At 45.6% G+C, this 23860-nt stretch overlaps 1 pseudogene; it reads left to right on the top strand.

Moving 5' to 3' along the window:
* The first annotated feature begins 11487 nt into the window (after positions 1 to 11487).
* LOC136543916 (PAN domain-containing protein At5g03700-like) lies at positions 11488 to 14115 on the top strand (annotated as a pseudogene).
* Positions 14116 to 23860: the final 9745 nt, after the last annotated feature.

The raw sequence follows: 23860 nt of genomic DNA, 5'->3' as shown, positions 1-23860 counted from the left end.
CCGTCAGCTTGCTCCACGTACCCGTCAACGTCACACGTTTCTTAGAGAGTTTGGGATGCCTACACTCTTGTGGAGAGTGCTCAGCTATGTAGGCTATCCTGATGGAATGGAGCCCCGCTAATTCTGGGCGAATGAGCAGTTGGGGGAAGGTCTCTTGGTTACTGTGGAGGCCATTGTTCGTCCCCAAGGTGACGATTCTGAGTGGATAGGTTGGTGTTATGAGTCAACTGGCAGGACTGCTGAAGAAGCAGCTGGCAGGGCAGCCTTTGGGATACTGAGGGATATCATGGATCGTTTTCCTTAGGAGCTGGCAGCCACTTTGGTTGGAGTCTTTCCGAGGGGCAACCCCTCCACTGAGTCATGGCAGCAGGCAAGAGGAAGATCTTTGGAGATTGGTGCAGCAGAAGGGTAGAATAGTGATAACCCTGCCATGAGCGCCATGTTCGCAGTAATGAAGGTGTTAGATGGAGTACAAGATAGCCTAAGACGTGTGTCTGGTGCTCTTGGTCATGCCCGCGAGGACCGACGTCAGCTTCAGAGGGAGCACGACGCCGAGATTGAGAGGCTCAATGTAGAGATGGCTCAGTTAACTCACCAGAGGAATGCAGCCTGGTCCAGAGAAGATGTTCTGAGAGCTCGACAGTTTGAGCTGGAGCAGCAGCTGGCCAATGCGGAAGAGTACAACGACAACCTACATGAGGAGGTTCATCAGCTGAATAACTAGCTCCACCCTTATGTTCCACCAAGAGCCGCATAGATGGATCCAGAGGACGAGGAAGAGGAAGAAGTGGAGCCTGAGGAAGGAGATGATCCTATGTCTGACCTTGATAGTGATCATGATGAGGATTAGATCGCTTAGTACTTAGTGGAAGGGCTAATGTATCACCTTTATTCATGTAATGGACATGTAGTTCAAATTTGGTATTGGTAATCCGACTATCATGTAATATTGTTAATCACACGACTATCGCACGTTTGGTTGAACATCAATGCAATTCCAGTCCTTTGTTGGTGATCACGATTTAAATTTGCATGCGTTATGAGCGCGATAAGTGGTCAAATTGGTGATGTCATGTTGCGAGAATGAATTGTTATGCCTCTGTTTTTGTTGTGAATTTGAGAATTTTCTCTAATAATTTCAGTTTGGCATGATTGTAATTCATCTGCAATCTCTTGACATCAACCAATAATCGCTTATTGTTGCAACTTCACAGATGACGCACACCCATGCTGGAGCTGGTGGTAGCCAGGATGGCCATAATGATGACTTGCCACCCCCACCGCTGCCGTCCGCTCAGGAGTTCTTTACCCAGTTCTTGGGGAGCCAAAGGACAATGGAAGAAGCTTTGCGCCTCATCGCACAAAACACCGCCCGTGGCCACCCACATCAACCAGGGGCCGAGCCAAATCAGCACAGTACATTCAAGGAATTTCTGGATACGAAGCCTCCAATCTTCAAGGTGGCTGAGGAACCACTACAGGTTGACGAGTGGCTCAACACCATTGAGTAGAAATTTTGTCTGTTGAGGGTCACAGAGCATCTGAAAGCTGAGTATGCTTCTCATCAGCTGCAAGGACCAGTAGGGATCTGGTGGACACATTTCCTGTCGTCTTTGCCTGCTAATGCGTGAGTGACCTGGGAACAGTTCAAGCTGGCTTTTAGGGGACATCATATTCCCCCGGGCCTGATGCGCATGAAAGCGGCCAAATTTATGAGGCTCACTCAAGGAACAAAGACTCTCACAGAATATATGCACGCGTTCAACAACCTGTCCAGATATGCTCCAGGTTTTGTTGATACGGAAGAGAAAAAGATAGAGAGTTTCAAGCGAGGTCTGGGTACCAAACTGATGAAGACCATGGCCAATTCTAGGTGTGCCACGTATAATGAGTTTATTAGTGATGCCTTGACCCAAGAAAACTACAATAACATGCATGCCGTTGCTAAGGGTCGCAAGAGGGCATATGAGGCAGGTACATCCAGATCTTTCCAGTCAAAAGCGCCTTTCACAGCTAGGCCACAATTCCATCCACCTGCACCCAAGTTTAGGCCTCCACCACCTAAAGCTCAGAATAACAGGTCACAGAAACCATTTCGTAAGGCATTCACTATTGCCTTACCAAAAGGGACTGGCAGTCAGGGAAGCTCCACAGGACCTAGGAATAATCAGCCATGTTTCAACTGCAACCAAATGGGTCATTAGGCCAAGGAATGCCCCCACCCCAAGAAGAATGGCAACTCAAATCAGAACAATCAGAGGTAGGCGAACACAAGGGCACATCTGGGATACATGCATTATACTACTGTTGAGGAAGTGCCCGCTGGAGAAGTTGTCACGGCTGGTATGTTTCTCGTCAACAAGCATCCCGCTGTTGTTTTATTTGATTCAGGAGCTTCTCATTCATTTATGAGTCAAGCATTTGTATCTAGACATGATCAAGAAATAATTGAAGTAAGCAAAGGGGGTTATAACATAAGTTCAGCAGGGGGTACTGTTACTACCAAAAAGATAGTAAAAAATGTGCTCATCTCTATACAAGGGAGGGAGTACACCATAGATTTGATAATATTGCCCGGGTTATCGATAAGTGTAATCTTAGGAATGAATTGGATGAAGTATCATGGTGCTCTTATTGACACTAGCACCCACACTATTATGTTGAGGGAACCCATGGGAGGGAATGCTTTTCTAGTACCACTCTCCTGCAATTTTGAACTCCAACATTTATCTTGTGCTATCCAAACCACCACACTTTGTGATATTCTAGTGGTTTGAGAGTTTCCGGATGTATTTCCAGAGGAATTACCAGGCTTACCACCGGATAGGGATGTGGAATTTAAGATCGAGTTAGTGCCAGGTACGGCACTCATATCCAGAAGGCCCTATAGAATGCCACCCAACGAGTTAGCGGAACTTAAGGTTCAATTGCAAGATCTATTGGACAAGGGTCTTATCCAACCTAGCTCATCTCCGTGGGGATGTCCAGCCTTGTTTGTGAAAAAGAAGGACAAGTCACTGAGAATGTGTGTAGATTACAGACCACTCAATGCTGTGACCATCGAGAACAAATATCCATTGCCTTGCATCAACATCTTGTTTGATCAGCTAGCGAAGGCAAAGGTATTCTCCAAAATTGATTTGAGATCAGGTTACCATCAGATAAAGATCAGACCGGAGGATATACCTAAAACTGCTTTCTCTACTAGGTATGTCTTATACGAGTATTTGGTTATGTCTTTCGGACTAACAAATGCTCCAGCCTACTTCATGTACCTGATGAACTCGGTATTCATGCCCGAGCTCGACAAGTTCGTGGTCGTGTTTATCGATGATATATTGATTTATTTAGAAAATGAGTCAGATCATGAAGAGCATCTAAGGATTGTCCTATCCAGACTGAGGGAGCATAAGCTATATGCGAAGTTTAGCAAATGTGAATTTTGGTTGAGCAAAGTACCTTTCTTAGGTCACATCTTATCAAGAGATAGAATCTCTATAGACCATCAAAAGTACAAGAGGTCATAGATTAGAAAGCCCCAACTTCGGTTCATGAAGTTTAGAGTTTTCTAGGGTTAGCAGGGTATTATCGTCGTTTTATTCCAGATTTTCCAAAGATAGCTAAGCCTATGACCAGACTACTTTAGAAAGATGAGAAGTACAAATGGACACCAGAATGTGAAGTAGCTTTTCACACCCTCAGAACTTTGTTGACTACAGCACCTATGCTAGCACAACCAGACATTGAAAAGCCCTTCGATGTATTTTGTGATGCATCAGGCATAGGCTTGGGTTGTGTGCTTATGCAAGAAGGAAGAGTTATTGCATATGCTTCTTGGCAATTGAGAAAACATGAAGTCAACTACCCTACACATGATTTAGAACTTGCAGTAGTTGTTCATGCATTAAAGATATGGAGACATTATTTGTTGGGTAATGTATGTCATATATATACTAACCACAAAAGTCTCAAGTATATCTTTACCCAACCAGAGCTGAACATGAGACAACAAAGATGGTTGGAATTGATTAAGGACTACAATTTAGAAGTGCATTACCATCCGGGTAAAGCAAATGTAGTAGCCGATGCACTTAGTCGAAAGTCTCATTGCAACACTGTGGAAGCATTATTGGAAGATGGATTCAACTTGTTACATCCTGCTGTACTACACAATATCACGATCAGTTGTTCACTTGAGAGCAAAATCATAGAGCTACAGCAGATAGATGTAGGAATAAGTCACATCAAGAGAAAAATGCAAGAGCAAGAAACCAAACATTTTAGATTGGACGAAAGAGGTGTATTATGGTTTGAGGACCGACTTGTGGTACCGAAAGACCGTGAGCTAAGGAATCAAATTTTAGATGAAGCTCACTCGTCCAAATTGTCTATCCATCCAGGTAGTAGTAAGATGTATCAAGATTTGAAAACCCGTTTTTGGTGGACTAAGATGAAGAAAGAGATTGCAGCCTATGTTGCTAGGTGTGATAACTGCAGTAGAGTAAAAGCTATCCATATGAAATCTGCCGGACTACTTCAGCCATTGCCTATTCCAGGATGGAAATGGGAGAAAATCAGCATGGACTTTATCACAAGCCTTCCAATGACGCCATAAGGCCACGATTCAATATGGGTTATTGTTGATAGTCTCACCAAGTCAACACACTTTATACCTGTGAACACACGGTATATAGTTGGGAAATACGCTGAGATATATGTTTCCTAGATCATGAGACTGCATGGAGTACCTAGGACCATAATCTCAGATCGAGGACCGCAGTTCATAGCTCGTTTCTAGGAGCACTTACACCAGGCTTTGGGAACCAAGCTAATCAGAAGTTCGGCATACCATCCGCAAACTTCAGGACAGACAGAGCGAGTGAACCAAATCCTAGAAGATTTGCTTAGAGCTTGTGTTATATCTTCAAAAGGTTCATGGGAGAAATGGTTACCTTTAGCTGAGTTCTCCTATAACAATAGTTATCAAGCGAGTATCAAGATGGCTCCATTTGAAGCCTTGTATGGCAGAAAATGTAGAACTCCATTGAATTGGATTGAGCCCGGTGAAAGGAGATACTTTGGTATTGACTTTGTCAATGAAGCCGAAGAGCAAGTATGTATCATCCAACAACATATGAAGGCAGCTCAATCAAGACAAAAGAGTTATGCCAATAGAAGAAGAAGACCACTGACTTTTGAAGTGGGTGACTATGTATACTTGAGAGTATCACCCATGAAAGGTGTGAAGAGATTTGGGATGAAAAAGAAGCTTTCACCAAGATATGTAGGGCCATACAAAATTTTGGAACGAAAAGGAAATGTTGCGTATAAGTTACAACTTCCACTAGAGATGAGTGCAATATTTGATGTCTTCCATATTTCTCAGTTGAAGAAATGTCTTCGAGTACCTAAAGAAGCTATTGCATCCACCAACGTGCAGCTTCAATCGGATTTGACCTATGAAGAAAAGCCAATTCGAGTATTAGAGGAGATGGAGCGAGTAACACGGAGTAAGATTATTAAGTTCTATAAGGTGGTGTGGAACAATCATAGTGAACAAGATGCTACGTGGGAAAGAGAAGATTATTTACGAGAAGTTTACCCTGCCTTTTTCCAAGAATGGTAGGTCTTGCAAATCTCAGGACGAGATTTTTATAAGGGGGAGGGGCTGTAACACCTCGGGTGTTAGCCTTGCATAACTTGACTTGCATAACATGAGCATGAGCATCAAGCATTCATAAACACGCATTTACAATTGAAACATTGGATTGAAACATCTGCAACATTTGCTTGTTATCGCATGTTTCTTTGAACATATGCAACTTTTCTTATTATTTCATGTCTCCATGTGTATATGCATATGATCATGAGTGTATACATGTAGATGGTTGATTTGAGTCACCAAAATATATTGGCAATAGTTAGGTTGGCAAATGGAACATAGTTCATGAATGTCATTTCCCATGATCAAGCCTTAAGTCAGGTTTCATGTGATTACACTAAATGGCTCTATGAGTGACTAATACATGAAATGATTGAATGACCTTGCAAATTGCTTAAACATGTTTAGAGTGTCATTATGAACAACTTTGATATTCATGGTTAGGGGTAATTAGGTCATTAAGCCATGCTTTGAAGTGTATCATCATTTAAATGTGACATGTTTGACCAAATTTGAACTAGGTGTTAGAGACCTTGCATGGAGGAGATCACTAAAGCAAAGTTGTAGTATTTGACATAAGGAACAACTTTTATTTTTGGGTCATTGACTGATTTAGCTTCTAGCATGCTTGAATTGGTCTCACAAGAACCAGAAAAATCAACATTTCAACACTTAACAAATTTTCTAAGTCCTGGTTAACCGAACAGCCTGACAAGTCAATCTTTGTGATGATATTACTTTGTTTCGGTTGAGAATTGGCACGAGGTACTTGAACAAGAGTTGGAGCTGGTACTTCGGGCTACAAAACTCATGTAGGGCATTTGCACGAAGGAGCCACGGTTTGGCAGATAATTTGCTGACAAAACCGGCTGTCAGGCGCCCCTTTCAGTTTCTGAATCAACTGAATCAGGATGGGTGGCCAACCGGCGTTAGTCGTCGCGCGCTGCGTGGTGGCTGGCAATGGCCGCGTGTCACCGGTGCCTCGCTGCGTGTGGCCAGGGCAGGCCAGTGCGTGCCTTCACCTCTCCAGCACCCGCCCGCACTCAGCCGCGCCCTCAGTTTCGCATTCCCAGCTCTCCTTCGCCATTCACCTCGCCCGCAGCAACTGCAACCTCGGCGCCGAGAGCCCGCCATCGCCGTTGAAGGCGCTAGCTCACGCCTAGCTCCTCTATCCCCACCGCAGCCCTCCACCGTCTCCCCAGCAACCTACCGCATCCAACCGTGCCCACGGTTTGAGCTCAGTAAGCTCTAGCCCCGCGCACCGCCTCACCGGAGCTCCGTCGCCACCTCTGTCGCCGTGGTCCCACCTAACCAGACCACCCAGGCCACGATAGAGCGCTAGCTAGGTCCGCCGTAGCTCTATGATGCTCAGCGTAGCGCTTGATTGAATCACCGTAGCTTCCACCGGGGTCTCACCGTTGACCCGCACCTCCGCCCCGCCATGGCCACCGCCGCCGTTGCTAGCACCGACGAGAAGTCCCACCAAGTAGTGCATTGTGTGCGCGAAGTCGAGTAGATCATCGTGTGATGATGTCACCGCCGGCAAGTTCACCGTCGGTGAGCTTTGGCCGCGCCACCGTAGCGCAGCGTAGCTGCCCTGTTTTGAGTCGATGACATGTGGGGTCCTCTGACCAACGGGTTCCACCGGTCAGCGACTCTGTATTTGAAAGCTAGGTCATTTGATTCCAGATTTTGAATTGTTTTGTGATTTTTATATCTCCAGTTTGGTAGCTTCAAAAATTGTGAAATAAATTGTGTAGTGTTACTTAGGAAGTGTAGTATTTAAAAAAATATATTCTTGACATTTACAGTAGAAATTTTGGGAGATTTAAATAGAGATTTGAAATGTGTTTTTGAATGCATGCAAACTTGTTTATTTTATATCTAGAGTTCCTGTGCTCCAAAAATTATGAAATTTTTGTGGTAAGCTATTCTTAACATATATGAGCTCTGGTAAAATTTGAGGATCAGTGCATGTGTAGATTTGGAGTTATAGATTTTTCTTTTATAAATAGTGAATCCTTGTATGAATTTTTATAAATTATTTATGAATCCAAAATTCATGAAATTTGTTGGGGGTAATCCTAGTACCATAAGGATGCTAAGAAAAATAGGAAATCTGTTGCTTGACACTTTTCACTAGGGTTTTCTATTTATGCTACTTTAAGCCTTTCTGTCTTGTCATTTTTGTATAGAATATTTTATAATATAAAATGGCATGAAATTTTTACAGTAGTCTTTGAGTAACCTTAGAAAAGCACTGTAAATTTTTGAGAATTTATGATGCACATTTGATATATATTTATTATTTAACCTATGTATCTAAATAAAATAATAAAGGCATATAAAGAAATAGTTTGGGCTTCACCATTAAGTTTTCTTGAGTGTATTTGGTATGCTTAAACTGTTGGTAGGCTTTATGTTGTCAAATTTTGAGTGATTACATGAAGTAGAAGTATTGTTGATTTAAAATGCAAATTTGAAAGGATTCCGGACAGATTCTGTAGTTTGATAAGTTGCATGATAGGGATGATGTTTGCTGTAAAAACAGTTAATAACAAAGTTGTAGATAATTTGATAAGCTTTCCAGAAAGTCCAGGATCACTGCATTTGGATTAGTAGAACTCCAGTTATGAGTGAAACAAGTAGCTATTGTTTTGTGATGTAGTAGATGCATTGTGGAAGTAGTTAATTAAATGATCGAGAAGAGATATGCACCTACTCAATAAACATGATGCACTTGTTAACATCATGCTGTTACGAATACTTATATGAATACATTCATCATGTGTCATCATGCTACACTTGTGCATTCACGATATCTTATGCCATATTCATGCATCTAGGATCGGAGGAAGAAATAACGTTGCTGGACTTCGAAGAAGCAGAGGAAGGGGACCAGCAGGAGAATCCTCAAGTTGCAGCTCCCGAAGGCATGGAGTAGAATCCTGAAGAGCTTCCGGAGTGTCCTGACCACCGCCCCACTTCCTTTCTACGAGGCAAGCCCCGAAGCATTCTAAGTCTCCCAGTATTTTTATAAATGATTACTTAAGTACTTATGATTGATGCATTAGGTTATAAGAGTTGAATGGAACCACTTGATGCATATACATTCCTTGTCCAGATATTACACCTTTAACCGGTATAGGTCCAGGATCGAATATATGCTTAGCCATGCTTAGACCGGTAGAAGTCGGGTGATGTCCTGTCACCTACGAGATATAGGTGGATACCGGAGCACGGTTGGCTATATTTGCTATCATGGAACAGAACCATGGGGTAAAAAAAAATCGAGACCGGGTAGGATGTCGATAGAGAAGCAACGAGACATGGAGGTCTTGGGTGTGGATCATCCCCATCTGTGTCGATTAAGGACCATACCGTTGTTGGCGCTTCTGACAAGATTGAACGCATGCCTCTCACTTAGCTGGTCGGATAACTCATTCCGACCATGAAGCCGAGTAATTCAACTCAGGCCGGGACCTGTTTTGTTGTGCACTCCTTCCAGGGAACGATCAGACTGAGCCCAAGGGCAGGCTAGGCCTGAACGTCCTAGCATCTGGTGTTCCAGATTGTGCGGCGCAGTACGGACCCGCGAAATGTAGACTTGAGTTGTACCAAAGGTGACCTAAGGCTGCCTTCGCGCGGTGTGCCTAGATTTGTGTTAGGAATAAATTCTCAGCTGGTTGAAATCGATTCGAATCGCCGTCTCTCCCGGATAGTGAGAAACTTGGCTAGTCCCAACATCGTAGTAACTGTGTTATGAAACATGATGGTTCGGATGAATATGGAATTACAATACCTGCTATGGTTACTATTGTATGCTTTTAAATTGATATACCACATGTTTGGCACATGATAGTTGCTAATCTAGAAATGTATAGTTTTAATTAACTTGATAAAGGAATCATAATTGTACAATGAGTCAATTGCTTTTATGCAAAATGTTGTCAAGTTATCTCCACTTATACAGCCTTGCATAATCCTTGGAGTCATTTTATTTCTGGTTTACGACGGGTAAGTCTAGCTGAGTACTTTCTCGTACTCAGGGTTTTATTTCCTATTGTTGCAGATGGCACTGTGTATCATGGTTATTGCAAGAGTTGCTTCTATTCCGCCGTGGATGAGGAGTAAGCCTTGGGCAGGCTTCTTTATTAATCCCTATCTTTGCTTTTGTGGACCGTGATCTTACTTGGCACTGTATCAAACTATGTTGGAAACTTTATTTTCGAACTTAATTGCTTCCGTTTTATCTATCAAACTCGGTTTGTAATAACTTTTATTCGTACTCTGATGATGAAATGTATCTGTGAACTTTATGTAATATGTGGCATGTATGTTGAATCATGTACAATCTTGGTTGTTGTAAATCGTTTATCGAGACCCGTCGTGGTACTCGACGGACTACCGGGTTTATATGGGTTCAAGTATGACCATGCGACTGCTTGCGGGCTGCCATTGTACTTGTACTCTTATAAATTGGTCGGTTCTGCGACAACCTTGGCAAGCTGGAAGACAGGAGCACATCGACGATGCTCCTGGGCTATGAGGAGGGCACCAAGGCATATTGACTCTATGATCCCAAGAGAGGCAAGACTGTGATCTCTAGGGATGTGGTGTTCAATGAGATGTCTACCTAGGACTGGGAGGGTCTGGGCATGGGGGAAGCTGGCAGCTTGAGTAGCACCTTCGTCGTCGAACACTTAGTCATCCACAGTGGTGGAGACATTGGAGAAGAGGTGCCGACCACCCCAAGAGTGGTGACGAGCAGTCCAACAGCAATGCCAACCACTCCAGAGGGGGTGCTGAGCACTTCAGCAGTAGTGTCGAACGCTCTAGTAGTGGAGCCGACCACTCCGGGAGTGGTGCCGACCACTCCAGCAGTGGATCTGACCACTCCGGTAGTGGTTCCGAGCGGTCTAGCAGCGATGCCGACCACTCCGACAGTGGTGCCGAGCGGTCCAGTAGCGATGCCGATCACTCTGGCAGAACAGGGAGACCATGGACCACCGATCGAGTTCACCTCTCCACCCACCAGCATCGACGACTACGTGGACGCTTTCCACGATGGCGAGGAAGTTCGGTTCAGGCGGATGGACAACATCGTCGGCGAAGTGGGGGCTTCTGGGTTGGCCAGTCATTTTCTCGATGACCTAGAGCTGCTCCTTGTTAGTGTAGAGGAGCCACCGACATTTGTAGTGGCTAAACGCGATGCCAATTGGCGCTGGGCGATGTTGGAAGAGATGATGGCCATCTAGGACAATGGGACATGGGAGCTGGTGGATCCACCGATGGGCTGCACGCTGATCGGGTTGAAGTGGGTCTACAAGGTGAAGCGGGATGAACGTGGCGCCATTGTCAAGTATAAGGCTCGGCTCATCGCCCGCAGCTTCGTGCAGCGTGAGGGCATCGACTTCGAGGAAGTCTTTGCTCCGATGGCGCGAATAGAGTCCATTCGCTTGCTGTTGGCCATGGCAGCAGCGAAGGATTGGCGCATCCACCACCTCGACAACAAGTCTGCGTTCCTCAATGGCGAGCTCGCGGAGTCGGTCTTCGTCAAGCAAGCTCTGGGCTTCGCCATCAAGGGCGCTGAGCACAAGGTGCTCAAGCTGCGCAAGGCGCTCTACGGGCTGTGATAGGCCCCATGGGCATGGAACGCCAAGCTCAACACCACCTTGGGCGAGCTTGGGTTCACTCGCTGCGCCATAGAGCACACGCTGTACACACGGCGATGGGGGAAGAAGGAGCTCATCATCGGCGTGTATGTGGATGACTTGATCGTCACTGGAGCGCGGACAGAGGACGTTGACGGCTTCAAACGTGAGATGGCTACTTGTTTCAAAATGAGCGATCTTGGTGCGCTCTCCTACTACCTCGGCATTGAGGTAAGGTAGGGGAAGGAGCACGTCTCCTTGGGACAGCGCGGCTATGCGGAAAAGCTGCTGGAGCGTAGTGGCATGGCGGAGTGCAAGCCGTGCACAACTCCAATGGAGCGGCTGAAGCTATCCAAGCACAGCATGGTGGCGAAGGTGGACGCGACACGCTACCGAAGCATCGTCGGAGGGTTGCGCTACCTCATTCCCCCTAAGTTTTCCTCAATACGATTAATAACGAAAGAACAAACTGAATTTGTAAATGCGTTACCTTGGGTAACCTCGAGGTTCTTGACAGCAACTCTTTTTTCTGCCTTCTCAACAGAGTGTACATCAGCCACGTCCGCATTCCGCTTGCTGCGCCGCACTGGTGTAAGTTCTCCCTTCGATAGCACCGTCATTTTCATGACGCTCCCCATCTCTTTATCTGACCCCCCCATCAGCTGACACTCCAGCTCCTAACATGGCATCGAGAAAGGCACCAAGGTGTTGTTCACCGTGAACAACCACTCCTTCTGCAGTCCCATCGAACTGCCCCACTGAAGCCTCCAATTGTACCTCACCGTTCATTATAGACGGCTGATTGGAAGATGCAATTTGTTGTGAATCACAAGCTGCAGCCATAGTAACCATGGTCGGCTTGTTTTGATGTGCCGCCAACCCCTTCTCTGTAGAGTCTTTTACTCGTATGCCATTAAAAAAGATGGTCTAATCGTCTATGTCCCTAAAAAGTTCGATCTATCGTCAGTGTCCAAGCTCGAAAAACTTTTCTCTCTCACGCCATTCTGTCTATTTGCAGTAATAACGGTGTGAAATGTGGGTGGCAAAAGACTTAAATGCCCCTGGAACTTTTGTTTCTCATATGCCACTGCACGTTCTATGCACGTTCTCGAAAAAAAGACTGCGTGAGGAAACAGCTTGTTGGCATGCAGACAGTTGCATGGGGCAACCGGCCGGTCTGCATACCACCAAGTCGCTGCTTCAAGTCCTTTGAGACCAAGAGTCAACATCATCTCCCTAATCTAAATCAAGCACCTAAAGAACAACATAGCCAGATCTGCATGATTGGGAGGACTGGGAAGGGATATATTGAGGAAGGACAAACTCTTCAACTGAAACATGCAAGCACTCTTACTTGCAGCACTGCCTACTACTAGAAGCAAGCAGAGCGTGGGTGGGCTTCACCGCGACGCACGCGGCCGGGTCCGCGGCGTCGTTCGAGCCGTTGCTGTACGCGACCAGCGCCGCCTTCGCCCTGGGCTTCCTCCGCGTTGGCCCGGCGTCGCTGGACCTCGCCGTGGTGCACCTCCCGTCCTCCGTCCCCGTCTGGCGGGCCACGCCGGCCAACCTCGGGGACTGGTCGCGCCCGGCCACGCTCGCCGTCGACACCAGCCTCGTCCTCACGGCCCACGACGGCGCAGTGCTGTGGCGGACGCTCAACACCGCGGGCGACGTCGTGGCGCTGCTCAACTCCTCCGACCTCGTCGTGCAGCGGTACGCGAGGCCGCTGCCGGCGTGGCAGAGCTTCGACCACCCGTCCGACACGATCGTCGTGGACCAGAACTTCACCGCCTCGTCGCCGTCGCTCATCTCTGCGAACCGCGCTTCGCGCTGCGGCTCGGGAAGACGTACATGGCGCTGCACATGGAGTTCGACGGCGGCCGGACGGCGACGCCCATGTACTGGAAGCACACGGCGCTGGAGGCGCAGCAGGAGAACGCCACAGCGCCGCCGATCTACGGCCGCCTCGACGGCCTCGGGTTCTTCGGCCTGTACCTCGAGAGCGGCGGCGGCGGTGGCAGCCAGAGGGTGGACGTGCTGTCGTTCGACACGTTCGCCCTGAACCTCGCCGGTGTCTTCCGGCGGATGACGCTGGACGACGACGGCAACCTCCGCGCGTACTACTGTACCAGCGACGCCAAGGCGTGGACGTCGGACTACAAGGCGATTGCGGAGCGGTGCGAGCTGCCGACGTCGTGCGGCACGTACGGCCTGTGCGTCTCCGGGAACGTGCAGTGCCAGTGCCTCGACAGTAACGGCACGAGCACCGGCTCCCCGCCGTGCCACGCCGAGGAGACCGGCGACCTCTGCAGCAACGGGCCGCGGCAGCTGGAGTTCGACGTGGTGCGGCGGACGCGGGTGTCCGTGGCGTACAAGGGGGAGCTGCCGTTGTAGACGAACACGGCGGCGGACGGGTGCGAGCTGGCGTGCGCGGGCAACTGCACCTGCTGGGGCGCGGTGTACAACGGCGCGAGCGGGTACTGCTACCTCATCGACTTCCCCGTGGAGACGCTGGTGTACCAGGCCGACGACCGGATGGTGGGCTACTTCAAGGTCAGGAAGTCGGCGGCGACGGCGAGCTCGGCCTCGGCGCGGCGAGGCATGTCGCCGGGCGTTACCGCCGCGACCGTGGTGCTGTCGCTGGTCCTCGTGGCGCTGGCTGCGGCCGGAGCGTATTGGGGCTACAGGATGTGGGAGAAGAGGAAGAGGAAACGGGCCGGGATGGAGCAGGAGCTTGTGCCGGGGCCGTACAAGGACCTCAAGTCCATGGCCAGCTCTAACAGTTCCTTCAAGACATGAATCCAGCCAAGCCATCAGTTGCCGCCCAGCATGCAGTGGCACGTAGGAAACAAAAGTTCCAGGGGCATTCAAGTCCTTTGCCAACCACATTTCACACTGTTAGGGCTGCAAATAGACAGAATGGCGTGAGAGAGAAAAGTTTTTCGAGCTTGGACACTGACGATAGATCGAACTTTTTAGGGACATAGACGATTAGGTCATCTTTTTTAATGGCATACAAGTAAAAGACTCTTCTCTGTACTCTATAGCGTCCGATCCGTGGAGCCATTCATCGCCAAGTTCTCCTCCACCGTGGTCTTCAGCTGAGCCACCATGGCCAAGCCCGGCGGCTTGCTGCCCGCCTGGCCGAGCTGCGGCGACCACTGCAGCAAGCGTGCTGGAGCCGACAAAGATCCAAAAGAGATAGACGGGGCAAGTGATGCTGCATTCCTCACATTCACCGAATCTCCCTTTTTAATTCCTACAAAATCCCGTGCTGCCTTGCTGAGATCATTCTCCTCTCCTAGCAAGTCATCCTCTGAAAAATCTATGTCCATCTGTGCCTCAGGAACCTTAGCTTCTTTTCCAGTAATGCTGTTCCTCTCTGCATTCCCAGCACTTGCATCTGATATATTATTGTCTCCATTGTTTTGTGCCTCCCTCATCTCAGTGTCCTTCGCTGCACCATTGCCATGATCTTCACTGCCGTTATTCTGAGAGTTCCAAATGCTCCAGAACCCAATATTTGGTAAAAAAGGTTCATCCTCAAAAATCAATTGAAAGTATCTATTACCAATGATGACATCTAACTTGGTCGGAATTGCTTCAGGTTCTAGCACTGCCACTGCAAACCTTCCAAAACTGCTTGCTCTGGTAGTGACCATATCCACATCCCGAGTGACACCAAAAAGAGTTCCAAGCACCCACAAAATGACATACTCCCTTAAGATTGTTGGCAGGTTCTTAATCGCATCCATACCACTGGTAGAGCATGTCCAAAATATTCCTCGTCCTCCTTGAATTCTTGAAATTTGAGAGTGACCCCTTCCTTCATCTCGGCATTGAATTTTGTCATCTTTGTAAGATCCCCTTTTGTAGGAAAGAGAACCTTAAACTTAGAGCCATTATGCCGTTTCACTTCCCATGCAAACGTGTCAGAAACCAGTACCCACAAAAACGCAGCAACATCCTCCTCTGTCAAGTTCTTGCCTGAAGTCGAGACTAGAGCCATTCTAGAATCTTTCTTTGTCGGTTGGATTGGTCCATGCGGAATATGAAAACCGGCAAGTGCATCAGCAGCTTGTCCAACCAAATGTGCTATTGGTTTCGGCTGCTTGAGAATCGGGCACCTGCACATAGCATGGTCCATACTCTTACAAATTTCACAGAAGACTATTACCGTGCATTCGAACATCAAATGGCCCGTCACTCCGCATCGCCTGCAAATCTTGGACGTGGCTGTCTTCTGAACATCAGCAGCCCCAACACCAGTTGTATCAACCACCAAGTTCTCAACCCGCTGACCACTTGCTTCAGCCGCCGAAGAGGAGCCCTGCAAAATTTGAGAATTTTGCATCTTGTCTGTCTTGACCACACCTTGCTCGGTTGCTGTTGTACCCTTCCCTACTATCAACTGCTTCTCAGCACCGATCACCGGTTGCTTCTCCAATGTCGGCCCCGTTTGTGCTTGTGCCGTGGTCGACAACACCGGAGGAGCTCGAGGAATCTGTTGCTGCTAATTCTGCAATTGCTGATGCTGCGGCTGCTGCTGCTGATTTGGCACATGATGCTGTGGCTGCTGCTGTTGATTCGGCGGATGCTGAGGCACCGGCCCATGATGCTGCAGCGGACTATGTGGTGGTGGTCGCTGCTGATCCCGATGTGGGGCTGCCACTGGTAATTGCACCCCTGTCGGAACCCGCCGTTCCAACCGCGAACATCGTTGCCGCCGAAACGTCCTCTTCGTCCCCGTTCATAATCCCACCTGGGGCCATAGTTCGGCGGATGAGCCCCGAGGTTAGGGTTGAAGCGAGGACCGTTGAAGTGTGCGCCATCGTCAATTTTCTGGTTGTAGCCGTACCTGTACCTGGCACCGTAGCCATGTCAGCCACCGCGCACACCACCACCACCACCTATGCGTCCTCCGCCGCAGCCGGTTCCGTATCCCCTTCCTCCAGCACCACCACTGTCGTTGCCTGCGCCACCTGCACCCGGTGTCGCCATGCCTGCACGCACAACTTGAAAGTACGATGGATAAACCGAGGAGGGAGTGGCGGCTTGGGTTAGCTTGTTGATTGTGTCAAGATCGCAAGTATCGAGTAGTAAGCATGATGCCAATTTCCCAGCGCGACCCCTTCTGCATCCGCATCCGATCAGAGCGCAAGGCCCATCCGTCCCTGCGGCTGATACGGATCGAGAACACAGCCGTTTGTCTAGCGCAGAACATAGATAAACTTAGCCCAACGGACAGCCAAGGCTTCGAGCTTCAGCCATTTCTGGTTCAGAGACTCTACAAATAACTTGGTTTTGCAGCCAAGAAACTTCCATGCTTTTCTGATTTTGCGAAAATAGCATCATCAACATTTGCCTTAACCTAATCCTCCAGTGGTGGAACCCATCGTTTGGTAGATGCATTAGGCTCACACCCGTTGGAAAAATCAGGAGCACTGTCACAAAGTGTTACCACTTGAATATATACTTTTATTTTTCAATGAATCGATCTGGACGAATAATATTTCCCCATTTCTAACATCGTTTCTATCATCCCAAATATGCCAGATAATTATAGTAAAGATAGTTGCTTCTTTCATCAATGCATCAGACAAATATCCCCATTACCACTTTGGAGAAACTAGGGACTTAAGTTTATGATTTATACCACACAATTTCTTCATTTCGCGCCATATTTCTGCCACGTATTGACATTGGATGAATGTGTGATCCACTGTTTCTACTTGTTCACAGAAGCAGCAAGCATCAGTGGTAGGAATGTGCTAGCATAAAAGTTGTTTTCTTTTAGGTAAACAACCCTGAGCGAACCTCCACAAGACTATTTTCATTTTCTCAGGGTCATGTATGTTCCAAATGTGTTTCCGGTCACTAGTGACTTTGTTGAATATTGGATGTTTCTTCCTTGCCATCACTGCTGAAAAACAAATGTTTTTTTTTATTTTGGCAACATACATGTTGATTTAACAGTAAAAATACCTTCTGGTGTTTTCCCAAGCCACAAAGTCTTCACAAAAATTATGACTTAAAGGAATTTTAAGTATGGCACTAGCAGTCTCCTCATAGTAACAAGCCTGCAGTAACTCCTCATTTGATTGACTATGTTGTTCATCAATTCGAAAATCCACCTTAAGATCTTTTGTTAGTGGTATGATTGGTTGGGCAAATTGTGGTAAAACGCTAGGTATCAAATGGAAACACCGGATAAAGGTATTTTCCTTCCATTACCAACTCTTTATACAATTCCACTCATCAACGTTTTCTTCCCAAAGTTCAAGCTTCTCCTGGTGTATGAGGCATTACGAGTGCAACTTGCCTCCTAGAAAGAGAAATCATGAAAGTATTTGTTTTTAAGAACCCTAGCACATAAAGAATCAGACACAGTAAGTAACCGCCAACATTGCTTTGCTAGAAGTGCTTGATTAAATAATTCCACAACTCTAAAGCCGATTCCTCCCAATGCTTTTGGAGCATTCAACCAAAATTTCTTATTTTCATTCTTGATGCCACACCAATAATTAGAGATGATTGGTCCCATTTTATCACAAATGCCCCATCAATATAGGGATAGCTTGGACAACAGATTTAAGCAAAACTTCTTTCCAAGCTCTAAATAATTATTTATTGCTCCATATATCCATAAACTCTTCTCCACATTCTTTCTAGTAGAAAAACAAAGGTGTTGATTTTTTATATTTTAATATAAGTCGGCATACCTAAATAAGTGGATTGCAAAGCCTCATTGTAGATGTTCAACTCATTCATTACTCAGGATATCGATTCCCAAAGAAGATGGATGACTTTTGTAAATTAACTCTCTGTCTAGGCCCTTCACTATAAAGCTAAATCACTGATTTCAGTGTTGAGACACTTCGTTTACCCCCCTGTAAAAAAGATGCTATCACTGCAAATAAAAGATAGGATATTGGTGGTCCTAAAATTCCATTCCTTACTCCTCTCAAAGTGTCTTCTTGTTCTTTCGTTTTCAATAATGATGACATACGAGAAAAAGATATGGACTGGTTGGATCTCCTTGCTGAATGCCACTTGTTGGATAAAAAAGGTTTGAGTTAGTTCACCATTAATCCTTATAGCATAGTTCACCGAGCAAGCACACCGCATAACCGTAGATATACATAAATCATGAAAAACTAGCTTATTTAATACACTAGGTAAATAAGCCCATTCCACCCCGTCATAAGCTTTCGTCATATCAATTTTCAAAGCAAAGAAAGGTATCTTTGATTGTTGTCTTCTTATTGTGTGCAAGCATTCATATGTGATCCGCAAATTATCCATAATTAACCTTCCTGTCACAAAAGCACTTTTCTCTTCAGAAATTATATCTGAAAGGAAAACCTTCAAACGATTAGATAGAACTTTGAGGCTATTTTGTAAATAATATTACTTAGACTGATTGGTCTAAAATTATTTAGATGTTCTGGTTTGGGCACTTTAGGAATGAACACAAGAGTCGTTGTGTCACATAAACCTTCCATGATCTCATCTTCTAATATAAATCTCCTTACTGCTTGACATATATTTTTGTGTAATAAATCCCAATATCTTGTTGATAAAATAGAGCTGGAAACCCATCCGGTCCTGGAGCTTTTGTCGAGCCCATTTGAAACAGTTCCTCTTTGATCTCCTCAGCAGTATATGGTTTGCATAATTCTTCATTTATGCTTGGATTCACTTTTGTAAGAACTACATCAAGGATGGCTTCACTATTAGCATTTGGTTCAAGAGAGAACAAGTTCATGTAGAAGTCCTTAGCCATACCTTTAATAGCTTCTTGATCTTCACATTTTGTACCATCTTCCTTTGATAAATATCTCATTTTTTATTTCTTCTACGGGATGATGCTCTTGCATGAAAAAGTTTTGTGTTCGGATCCTTCGCTTGGAGCCAGTCCACTCTTGGTTGTTGTCAAGAGCCATGATTTCCTCCCTTTTGAACAACTCACAAAGCTTTTGTTCGATATTTTTACTTTTCCTATGAAAAAAATGTTGTGGCACTTGATAGAGAGAGCCTCGACAAGCGACTTTGAAGCTTCTTATTCTCCTTACGGACAGGCCCAAAGGAATCTTTGCACCATTTGTTTCAATAAACCAGCCATTCTTCGCAAGTTGTTCCATGTGGATTGGAGATTTCTAGGGCCAGTGCATATCTATCTTTCTAGAATTGTTCCACTGCATCCTTGTAATCTGGAGCTCTAGACCAAGCTTCCTCATATTTGAATTGTTCAACGGTATGTATACTCTAATCCTTGATCAGGTTCACCAATTACTACTTTAATTGCATAATGGTCTGGTAAAGAGTAAGATATATATGATTTTCATGTTAATGTTAATTCATGGAATAGTGCTCTGGAGTTTGGAGAATGTAGAATATCCAAATAAAAATTCAAAATTTAAAACTTGAAGTAGTATGCACCCCCAGAACTACATAGTTGGTAGTGGTGCGGACACACCCTGAAGAAAGTGATTATGATCAAATTTTCACCATACACATCCTTACAATAAAAACATATGCACCCACAAGGCAAGCACATTCCCTTAAACTTTTTTTACTTTGTTCCTGCCAATAGACACGTGATTGCAATGTTTGCAAACACAATGCACTATGCAAATACTTTGTTGCTAAATGATTGCACTTATATTTACGTTGTACTCCATGCGGCTATTTCCATGATAGGTCTTATTTTTTTTGGTTTTCTTGTACTCCACTGTATGATTTTCCCCCAAAGAATCATCGAGGCAGCCTCCTGCCTCGGCCTCATGCTTGACACTGTAGTGCCGCTGCTCGCTGACTCCACCCTGTCATACCTGCTCGCACGTTCCCGCCTCCCCCCAAGCGGTACTCACTACAAGAAACCTGTTAATCCATGACGGATTCTTGATGACGGATTTTGAGACCGTCACTGAAATGATCATCTTTTTTCCGTCATGGATGTGCACCGATGGATATTCCTGGCCCGCTAACTCGTGAAGGTTTTATTCAAATCGACATTTGTGATTCCATTGTCCTTGGATGAGTCCTGTATTAAGATCGACATTTTATCATGTACATTTGATTTACTTTTTGGTCAACTTTTTTTGCATTGCAGAAGTCTGGTCCCATTTTAATTTGTGGGAGAAGCTTCAGCTCGGGCCTTCCTTGGCACTAGAACCATTCATAAGGTATACATTTTCCTGGTCGCATTTTCTTCTGTATGACATTTTGGTAACTAGTTGTTGCTTACTGCTTCAGCAATCTATTTATTGAATTGCTTGTTCACAACAATATTCTTTTTTATGTTCAGTCATGAATCGTATGCATGAAAGAGAATAAATAAAGCAAGACTGAATTAACAGAACACTCGTGGATTAGTTTTAGTATAAAAAATGACATGTTTAAAAAATCATTTTGATCTTTGTTGACAACTGTAGATGCAGATTGGTAGTAGCATGTCTCCAACTGAAGTTAATTTAGTGCTCATCTCTTGAAACAAAGTTAAATTTCTGTTTCTGTGGCAGGTTCTTTTATGCATCAAGCGTCTATGCGGTTGTGCCTACATCTACCTTGAATTTAAGAAGTTGGAAACAAAGCAGCTAGAAACTGTAGTTAGAGGAGTCAGATGCTGATATCGAGGACTTAATAATTACCATATCTTTGGACCACAATATGTGTCAGATAATTGCCATATCTTTGGACCTCAATATTTTTCATTTTGTGACGGTCCATTAGCAATATTCTTGATGTAATTGAAACTAATGGTGTTCGCTCGTGGATTGAGTTCTTATGTAATTGAAAATGAGCTTGCCTATATGGGCTATATGTTTGTTGTATGTGATATAATAATGGGCTGTATGTTATATATGTGCTATAATAATCTATTGAAAAAACAAATTAAAAAATTGGCTGAAAACAAAATGTAAATGAGCTTAAAATAGATTGCAAATGGGCTGAAAATAGGCTAAAAATGGCCCATCTTTAATGTTGGGCTGTTAATAAACGTATTGGGATGGTGATATCATCACCCACGTCACCATCCATGTAAGCAATCATGATGATGTGGCAATTCATCCATGACGGTTATTTTTCATCAAAGACAATGGGCTTGGGCTGGGCTAACTAGGCCTCGGGCTTTGATTTTGTTAATCTGTGATGGTTTTCTGAAAACCGTCACACAGGTTAATCTGTGACACTCAATCAATGATGATATCTGAAACCATCACAGATGTTGCATTGTGACGGTTTTTTGGTGATCCATAACGTAAATTTTCCATTATGTATTAACATGTTTCTTGTAGTGACTCCCCTTCATGGCTAGTGAGCTTCGATCTCATGGTGGCAGGATCTGAATGCAAAGGGACAGGTGAGCTCATGCCCAGCCTACTTGGCGACTGGTGAGGCAGTGACATGCGAGCACGAGTGAGCGTGAGCTCGGCTTTCGGCGCAACCTTTCACGAGGCGGTCACCATGCGTGGGCATAATGAGCTTCACGGTGTGAGACCTCGGTCGCCAGACCCGTGGGCGCGAGCCAGCAGCGGCGCACGTCCTCAGTCACTAGAGAGTTGAGACACATGGGCGCAAGCTCAACCACTAGCGTAGGTGAGCCATAGCGGGTGTCGCCTAGCTGCAGGGTGGGCAGGGAGGGGCCATCACACTTTGGTGGAGTCGTGGGAGAAGAAGAGAGATAGAGAAGCAAGGATTCATTCATGAAAGAAGAGGAAAGGTGAAGGGTTATTAAATGTAAAAATACCTATGATGTTAACATGCTACCTAAGCAAAATGCTACGAACGAAGCGCGGTATAGAGTATGGACCTAACGTGAACTGGAAAATCAATGTAAAGAAACCAAAAATGCATTTTGGTGAACTGAAAATCACTGTAAAGAAACCAGAAATGCATTCTTGGAGTTAAGAACTTAAAGTGCACACCCTTAGGGTACGTACAACGGGGCTTTTTGAGCCATCTGCGTCCTGGAAAATTTACAAAAACATCCTTCGCGAGGAGCAGATGGGGTGGTTTTGTCGTCTCGTGAGACGCCGGCTTCGGCTCATGCTCCGAGGACTCAACTATGGACGAGCGGATCTTGTGTGGGATTTGAAGAGAAAATGAAGTGGGCGAGAGCGACGCAGCCGTTCCGAAAGAGTACGTGGGTTCCGAAAGTGTTTTTTTGTTAGCTTCTTGTCTTCTTCCAAAGAATGCATAAATTAACTTAAACCTATAAAATTCATATAAAATCAAAATTGAATCCAAAAGTTATGATTCGAATTTTATTAGGTTCCTTTCGACTAGAACTATAATTTAGAAGTGATGCAGCACATATTACACCTTGAAGGTTCTCTGTATAGTTTATTTTGTGGAACCATTCGTATATTTCTTTAAAAGTTGTTCTGCTCAATAAAAATTGCAAAAGTTAAGTAACCGAGTCGTATCAGTCCGACGCTACGGGAAAAATATATTCATATTTGATTGTGTTGCCGAAATTAGTGGTCTAAAAAGTATTATAATCAAATTATGCTTGATCTATTTAGCAAGACACTTAGAGGGATCATACTTAAGGATGCAAGTGGGGCGGCAGCGGCTAACCTCCCCCACGTCCGCTAAGCCACAAAGGCTTCACGGGCTGATGCGGCGAGCCCGCAAGGTCCGCACGATAAACGCGGGCAAGATGTGGGTTCGGCTAGCCCACTTATTAGCACACCCACACGCACATGGAGCCAGAACTCCATGGAGCCGCCGCCGGTGTTGCTCTCGTCGCTGTACGTGCCTGCAGGTGCGGCGGCGACCATCCGAGGACCGAGCGAGCGATGGACTGGATCGACTCGATCGATCGTCCTCCGCGCGCACGGTCGGACACGGACAGCTCGCGCGGCGCCGAATGAGACGGATGGTTGGGCGCCTGTGCTTGTGCTCGCGATGGCCGCGTGATTAGGGATGAAAACGATTGAAAACGGTCGGAAACGGTATTACAATATAGAAAACGAAAGCGGTCGGTTCGGAATATTTCTACATTTTAGCAATTAAAGAGTACAAAAAATGGTTGAAAATGGTTGCGAAACCAATTGAAAATGACAAATTTTTATGTTTGGCAAAATTCAGAAATGATATAATAATATAGAAAACGATATCATAATATAGAAAACGAAAGCGGTCGGTTCGAAATATTTTCATACCGTTTTCATCCCTACGCGTGATGCGCCGATGCCCAGCGGATGTGGGTTGCCGCTGGGATTACGCGGGCCGGACCCTTCAGCCCACTCTGTATAAGTGGGTTAGGTTTCAGCCTCATGTGGGTTGGTGGTGAAGGTAGCCCAGCGGGTTGGCGCGGCAGCCCGCCCCACCTTGCATCCTTAATCATACTCATATTTAATCGTGGATTCATACAAAGCATTAAATAATTTGTATACGGTTAAATAGACAACTCATGGTATGATCTGTCTTTTTATTTGTCTGACAACAGATTGTCTATGGTTGTACATGCCCTTAGAAGTTCCTATGCCGCTAGTGCATTTAACTCAAGAATAAATGTTAGTGCCAACGTCTT

The sequence above is a fragment of the Miscanthus floridulus genome, chromosome 3 (genome assembly GCF_019320115.1).
Source record: "Miscanthus floridulus cultivar M001 chromosome 3, ASM1932011v1, whole genome shotgun sequence".
NCBI lineage: Eukaryota > Viridiplantae > Streptophyta > Magnoliopsida > Poales > Poaceae > Miscanthus > Miscanthus floridulus.
Note: the sequence above shows the minus strand (reverse complement) of the source record. Positions and strands in the feature narration are given on the sequence as shown.